This window comes from Hyla sarda, chromosome 1 (assembly GCF_029499605.1).
Source record: "Hyla sarda isolate aHylSar1 chromosome 1, aHylSar1.hap1, whole genome shotgun sequence".
NCBI lineage: Eukaryota > Metazoa > Chordata > Amphibia > Anura > Hylidae > Hyla > Hyla sarda.
The window spans coordinates 1,723,132-1,731,858 of NC_079189.1; the positions used below are offsets into that span (position 1 = coordinate 1,723,132).

Here is an 8,727-nt window from a genome sequence, read left to right on the forward strand (position 1 = left end):
CTAAAGCAATGGATGACTGAGGGGGTCATATATCTATCCAGACTAAAGTAATGGATGACTGAGGGGTCATAGATCTATCCAGACTAAAGTAATGGATGACTGAGGGGTCATAGATCTATCCAGACTAAAGTAATGGATGAGTGAGGGGTCATATATCTATCCAGACTAAAGTAATGGATGACTGAGGGGTCATAGATCTATCCAGACTAAAGTAATGGATGACTGAGGGGTCATATCTATCCAGACTAAAGTAATGGATGACTGAGGGGGTCATATATCTATCCAGACTAAACCAATGGATGACTGAGGGGTCATAAATCTATACAGACTAAACTAATGGATGACTGAGGGGTCAGTAATCTATTTAGTCTAAAGTAATGGCCGCCCAAGGGGTCAGTAATCTATCCAGACTAAACTAATGGATGACTGAGGGGTCATATATCTATACAGACTAAAGTAATGGCCGCCCAAGGGGTCAGTAATTTATTTAGACTAAAGTAATGGATGACTGAGGGGTCATATATCTATCCAGACTAAACTAATGGATGACTGAGGGGTCAGTAATCTATCCAGACTAAACTAATGGATGACTGAGGGGTCATATATCTATCCAGACTAAACTAATGGATGACTGAGGGGTCATATATCTATCCAGACTAAACTAATGGATGACTGAGGGGTCATATATCTATCCAGACTAAACTAATGGATGACTGAGGGGTCATATATCTATCCAGACTAAACTAATAGATGACTGAGGGGTCATATATCTATCCAGACTAAACTAATAGATGACTGAGGGGTCATATATCTATCCAGACTAAACTAATAGATGACTGAGGGGTCATATATGTATCCAGACTAAACTAATAGATGACTGAGGGGTCATATATCTATCCAGACTAAACTAATAGATGACTGAGGGGTCATATATCTATCCAGACTAAACTAATGGATGACTGAGGGGTCATATATCTATCCAGACTAAACTAATAGATGACTGAGGGGTCATATATCTATCCAGACTAAACTAATAGATGACTGAGGGGTCATATATCTATCCAGACTAAACTAATGGATGACTGAGGGGTCATATATCTATCCAGACTAAACTAATGGATGACTGAGGGGTCATATATCTATCCAGACTAAACTAATGGATGACTGAGGGGTCATATATCTATCCAGACTAAACTAATAGATGACTGAGGGGTCATATATCTATCCAGACTAAACTAATAGATGACCGAGGGGTCATATATCTATCCAGACTAAAGTAATGGATGACTGAGGAGTCATATATCTATCCAGACTAAAGTAATGGATGACTGAGGAGTCATATATCTATCCAGACTAAACTAATAATGACTGAGGGGTCATATATCTATCCAGACTAAACTAATAGATGACTGAGGGGTCGTATATCTATCCAGACTAAACTAATGGATGACTGAGGGGTCGTATATCTATCCAGACTAAACTAATAGATGACTGAGGGGTCATATATCTATCCAGACTAAAGTAATGGATGACTGAGGGGGTCATATATCTATCCAGACTAAACTAATAGATGACTGAGGGGTCATATATCTATCCAGACTAAACTAATAGATGACTGAGGGGTCATATATCTATCCAGACTAAACTAATAGATGACTGAGGGGTCATATATCTATCCAGACTAAACTAATAGATGACTGAGGGGTCATATATCTATCCAGACTAAACTAATGGATGACTGAGGGGTCATATATCTATCCAGACTAAACTAATGGATGACTGACGGGTCGTATATCTATCCAGACTAAACTAATAGATGACTAAGGGGTCATATATCTATACAGACTAAACTAATGGATGACTGAGGGGTCATATATCTATACAGACTATATTAATGGATGACTGAGGGGTCATATATCTATCCAGACTAAACTAATAGATGACTGAGGAGTCATATATCTATCCAGACTAAACTAATAGATGACTGAGGGGTCATATATCTATCCACACTAAAGTAATGGATGACTGAGGGGTCATATATCTATCCAGACTAAACTAATGGATGACTGAGGGGTCATATATCTATCCAGACTAAACTAATGGATGACTGAGGGGTCATATATCTATCCAGACTAAACTAATAATGACTGAGGGGTCATATATCTATCCAGACTAAACTAATGGATGACTGAGGGGTCATATATCTATCCAGACTAAACTAATGGATGACTGAGGGGTCATATATGTATCCAGACTAAACTAATAGATGACTGAGGGGTCATATATCTATCCAGACTAAACTAATGGATGACTGAGGGGTCATAGATCTATCCAGACTAAAGGGCGGTCCAATTTTAGACCCGTGAAAAAATTGGACCGCCCCTTTCCGAAGTTTGCCGAAGCTAGAAGGGGGAGGGGCAAGTGTGCCGAAGCTACAGCGGGGAGGAGCGAGGGCAGAGCGGGGAGGAGCGAGGGCAGAGCGGGGAGGAGAGGGGGCAGAGCGGGGAGGAGCGAGGGCAGAGCGGGGGCAGAGCGGGGAGGAGAGGGGGCAGAGCGGGGAGGAGCCAGGGCAGAGCGGGGGAGGAGCGGGGGCAGAGCGTGGAGGAGCGGGGGAAGAGCGGGGAGGACCAGGGAGGTGCGCGGGGCAGAGTGGGGAAGAGTGGGGGCAGAGACATGGGTTTGATCATTTCACCGCACGTCTGCAGATAATTAAGCCACGCCCCCTCCCCCCCCTCCCGGAGGATGGAGAACGCCGGAGTGCAACTCTGTATAATAGGACGTAAGATATCACGGGGGAGGGGAGAGGGGACATGCAGAGCTCCTCCATAATGACTGCTGTGTGTGAGGAGACACTGGGGAGGAGAGGACAGAATACACGGGATGTATAGACTGCAGGGAATAAATATCATACTGGGGGTGATTTTTAGGTGTGTGGGGGGGGCTACTGAATGACACATGCTGGGAGTTGTAGTCCCTGCTATGTGTGTATATGTCAGTGTTTCCCAACCAGGGCTGAGTTATATTAATGTGCTGTGTATAACGCTGTATAAATATATATTAGTGTGCTGTGTATAACGCTGTATATATATATTAGTGTGCTGTGTATAACGCTGTATATATATATATATATATATATATATATTAGTGTGCTGTGTATACCGCTGTATATATATATATGTATATATTAGTGTGCTGTGTATAACACTGTATATATATATATATATATATATATTAGTGTGTTGTGTATAACGCTGTATATATATATTAGTGTGCTGTGTATAACGCTGTATATATATATATATATATATATGTATATATTAGTGTGCTGTGTATAACACTGTATATATATATATATATATATATATTAGTGTGCTGTGTATAACGCTGTATATATATATATATATTAGTGTGCTGTGTATAACGCTGTATATATATATGTGTGCTGTGTATAACGCTGTGTATATATATATATATATATATATATATTAGTGTGCTGTGTATAACGCTGTATATATATATCTATATATATATATTAGTGTGTTGTGTATAACACTGTATATATATATATTAGTATGCTGTGTATAACGCTGTATATATATATTAGTGTGCTGTGTATAACGCTGTATATATATATATATATTAGTGTGCTGTGTATAACGCTGTATATATATATATATATATATATTAGTGTGCTGTGTATAACACTGTATATATATATATATATATTAGTGTGCTGTGTATAACACTGTATATATATATATATATATATATATATATTAGTGTGCTGTGTATAACGCTGTATATATATATATTAGTGTGCTGTGTATAACGCTGTATATATATATATATTAGTGTGCTGTGTATAACGCTGTATATATATATATATATATATATTAGTGTGTTGTGTATAACGCTGTATATATATATTAGTGTGCTGTGTATAACGCTGTATATATATATATATATATATATTAGTGTGCTGTGTATAACGCTGTATATATATATATATATATATATTAGTGTGCTGTGTATAAAACTGTATATATATATATATATATATATTAGTGTGCTGTGTATAACACTGTATATATATATTAGTGTGCTGTGTATAACGCTGTATATATATATATATATTAGTGTGCTGTGTATAACGCTGTATATATATATTAGTGTGCTGTGTATAACGCTGTATATATATATTGGTGTGTTGTGTATAACGCTGTATATATATATATATATATATATATATATTAGTGTGCTGTGTATAACGCTGTATATATATATAAATTAGTGTACTGTGTATAACGCAGGTTTCCTCGGGCTGCAAGGGGGAGGACGGACTGCACAGGCTGCTTCTGCTTTTTCATGGGGTGATCATTAGCCCCATAAAGAGGACATAGAAATGAATGGGGTTTGTACAGGACATGAACATCACTGTATGAACCCTGTGTATTTATATGTCAGAGTTCATACAGGGAAGCAGAGATGTACGGGGTTCATACAGGGAGCAGAGATGCACGGGGTCCATACAGGGAGCAGAGATGTACGGGGATCATACAGGGAGCAGAGATGTACGGGGATCATACAGGGAAGCAGAGATGTACGGGGTTCATACAGGGAAGCAGAGATGCACGGGGTTCATACAGGGAGCAGAGATGCACGGGGTTCATACCGGGAAGCAGAGATGCACAGGGTTCATACAGGGAAGCAGAGATGCACGGGGATCATACAGGGAAGCAGAGATGCACAGGGATCATACAGGGAGCAGAGATGTACGGGGTTCATACAGGGAAGCAGAGATGCACGGGGATCATACAGGGAAGCAGAGATGTACAGGGTTCATACAGGGAGCAGAGATGTACGGGGTTCATACAGGGAAGCAGAGATGCACAGGGTTCATACAGGGAAGCAGAGATGCACAGGGATCATACAGGGAGCAGAGATGCACGGGGTTCATACAGGGAAGCAGAGATGCACGGGGATCATACAGGGAAGCAGAGATGTACAGGGTTCATACAGGGAGCAGAGATGTACGGGGTTCATACAGGGAAGCAGAGATGCACGGGGATCATACAGGGAAGCAGAGATGTACAGGGTTCATACAGGGAAGCAGAGATGCACAGGGTTCATACAGGGAAGCAGAGATGAACAGGGTTCATACAGGGAAGCAGAGATGCACGGGGTTCATACAGGGAGCAGAGATGCACGGGGTTCATACAGGGAAGCAGAGATGTACAGGGTTCATACAGGGAAGCAGAGATGTACGGGGTTCATACAGGGAAGCAGAGATGCACAGGGATCATACAGGGAGCAGAGATGCACAGGGATCATACAGGGAAGCAGAGATGCACGGGGTTCATACAGGGAAGCAGAGATGCACGGGGTTCATACAGGGAAGCAGAGATGCACGGGGTTTATACAGGGAAGCAGAGATGCACGGGGATCATACAGGGAAGCAGAGATGTACGGGAATCATACAGGGAAGCAGCGATGTACGGGGTTCATACAGGGAAGCAGAGATGTACGGGGTTCATACAGGGAAGCAGAGATGTACGGGGTTCATACAGGGAAGCAGAGATGCACGGGGATCATACAGGGAAGCAGAGATGCACGGGGTTCATACAGGGAAGCAGAGATGCACGGGGATCATACAGGGAAGCAGAGATGCACGGGGTTCATACAGGGAAGCAGAGATGCACAGGGTTCATACAGGGAAGCAGAGATGCACGGGGATCATAGAGGGAAGCAGAGATGCACGGGGATCATACAGGGAAGCAGAGATGCACGGGGATCATACAGGGAAGCAGAGATGCACGGGGTTCATACAGGGAAGCAGAGATGCACGGGGTTCATACAAGGAAGCAGAGATGCACGGGGATCATACAGGGAAGCAGAGATGCACGGGGATCATACAGGGAAGCAGAGATGCACGGGGATCATACAGGGAAGCAGAGATGCACGGGGATCATACAGGGAAGCAGAGATGCACGGGGATCATACAGGGAGCAGAGATGCACGGGGTTCATACAGGAAGCAGAGATGCACGGGGTTCATACAGGGAAGCAGAGATGCTCGGGGTTCATAAAGGGAAGCAGAGATGCACAGGGTTCATACAGGGAAGCAGAGATGCACGGGGATCATAGAGGGAAGCAGAGATGCACGGGGATCATACAGGGAAGCAGAGATGCACGGGGATCATACAGGGAAGCAGAGATGCACGGGGTTCATACAGGGAAGCAGAGATGCACGGGGTTCATACAAGGAAGCAGAGATGCACGGGGATCATACAGGGAAGCAGAGATGCACGGGGATCATACAGGGAAGCAGAGATGCACGGGGATCATACAGGGAAGCAGAGATGCACGGGGATCATACAGGGAAGCAGAGATGCACGGGGATCATACAGGGAGCAGAGATGCACGGGGTTCATACAGGAAGCAGAGATGCACGGGGTTCATACAGGGAAGCAGAGATGCTCGGGGTTCATAAAGGGAAGCAGAGATGCACGGGGTTCATACAGGGAAGCAGAGATGCACGGGGTTCATACAGGGAAGCAGAGATGTACGGGGTTCATACAGGGAAGCAGAGATGTACGGGGTTCATACAGGGAAGCAGAGATGCACAGGGTTTATACAGGGAAGCAGAGATGTACGGGGTACATACAGGGAAGCAGAGATGCACGGGGTTCATACAGGGAAGCAAAGATGCACAGGGTTTATACAGGGAAGCAGAGATGCACGGGGATCATACAGGGAAGCAGAGATGTACGGGGTACATACAGGGAAGCAGAGATGCACGGGGATCATACAGGGAAGCAGAGATGCACGGGGTCCATGCAGGGAAGCAGAGATGCACGGGGTTCATACAGGGAAGCAGAGATGCACGGGGTCCATGCAGGGAAGCAGAGATGCACAGGGTCTATACAGGGAAGCAGAGATGCACGGGGTTCATACAGGGAAGCAGAGATGCTCGGGGTTTGTACAGGGAAGCAGAGATGTACGGGGTTCATACAGGGAGCAGAGATGTACGGGGATCATACAGGGAAGCAGAGATGCACGGGGATCATACAGGGAAGCAGAGATTCTCTGCTTCCCTGTATGAACCCCGTGCATCTCTGCTTCCCTGTATGGACCCCGTGCATCTCTGCTTCCCTGTATGATCCCCGTGCATCTATGCTTCCCTGTATGAACCCTGTGCATCTCTGCTTCCCTGTATGAACCCCATGCATCTCTGCTTCCCTGTATAGACCCTGTGCATCTCTGCTTCCCTGTATAGACCCAGTGCATCTCTGCTTCCCTGTATGATCCCCGTGCATCTCTGCTTCCCTGTTTGAACCCCGTGCATCTCTGCTTCCCTGTATGATCCCCGTGCATCTCTGCTTCCCTGTATGAACCCTGTGCATCTCTGCTTCCCTGTATGATCCCCGTGCATCTCTGCTTCCCTGTATGAACCCCGTGCATCTCTGCTTCCCTGTATGATCCCCGTGCATCTCTGCTTCCCTGTATGATCCCCGTGCATCTCTGCTTCCCTGTATGAACCCCGTGCATCTCTGCTTCCCTGTATGAACCCCGTACATCTCTGCTTCCCTGTATGAACCCTGTGCATCTCTGCTTCCCTGTATGAACCCCGTACATCTCTGCTTCCCTGTATGAACCCCGTGCATCTCTGCTTCCCTGTATGGACCCCGTGCATCTCTGCTTCCCTGTATGGACCCCGTGCATCTCTGCTTCCCTGTATGAACCCCGTGCATCTCTGCTTCCCTGTATGAACCCCGTACATCTCTGCTTCCCTGTATGAACCCCGTGCATCTCTGCTTCCCTGTATGGACCCCGTGCATCTCTGCTTCCCTGTATGAACCCCGTGCATCTCTGCTTCCCTGTATGATCCCCGTACATCTCTGCTCCCTGTATGATCCCTGTGCATCTCTGCTTCCCTGTATGAACCCCGTACATCTCTGCTCCCTGTATGATCCCTGTGCATCTCTGCTTCCCTGTATGTACCCCGTGCATCTCTGCTTCCCTGTATGAACCCCGTGCATCTCTGCTTCCCTGTATGAACCCCGTGCATCTCTGCTTCCCTGTATGATCCCCGTGCATCTCTGCTTCCCTGTATGATCCCTGTGCATCTCTGCTTCCCTGTATGAACCCCGTGCATCTCTGCTTCCCTGTATGAACCCCGTACATCTCTGCTTCCCTGTATGAACCCCGTGCATCTCTGCTTCCCTGTATGAACCCCGTGCATCTCTGCTTCCCTGTATGAACCCCGTGCATCTCTGCTTCCCTGTATGAACCCCGTGCATCTCTGCTTCCCTGTATGAACCCCGTGCATCTCTGCTTCCCTGTATGATCCCCGTGCATCTCTGCTTCCCTGTATGAACCCCGTGCATCTCTGCTTCCCTGTATGAACCCCGTACATCTCTGCTTCCCTGTATGAACCCCGTGCATCTCTGCTTCCCTGTATGGACCCCGTGCATCTCTGCTTCCCTGTATGAACCCCGTGCATCTCTGCTTCCCTGTATGATCCCCGTACATCTCTGCTCCCTGTATGATCCCTGTGCATCTCTGTTTCCCTGTATGAACCCCGTACATCTCTGCTTCCCTGTATGAACCCCGTGCATCTCTGCTTCCCTGTATGAACCCCGTGCATCTCTGCTTCCCTGTATGATCCCTGTGCATCTCTGCTTCCCTGTATGAACCCTGTGCATCTCTGCTTCCCTGTATGATCCCC

The 8,727-nt window shown here is 45.8% G+C and overlaps 1 protein-coding gene across 1 annotated transcript in view; it reads left to right on the plus strand.

The window, feature by feature from the left end:
- LOC130282574 (zinc finger protein 260-like) overlaps positions 1-8,727 on the plus strand; it is a 44,391-nt gene that overhangs the window by 21,386 nt on the left and 14,278 nt on the right. The window lies entirely within an intron of this gene.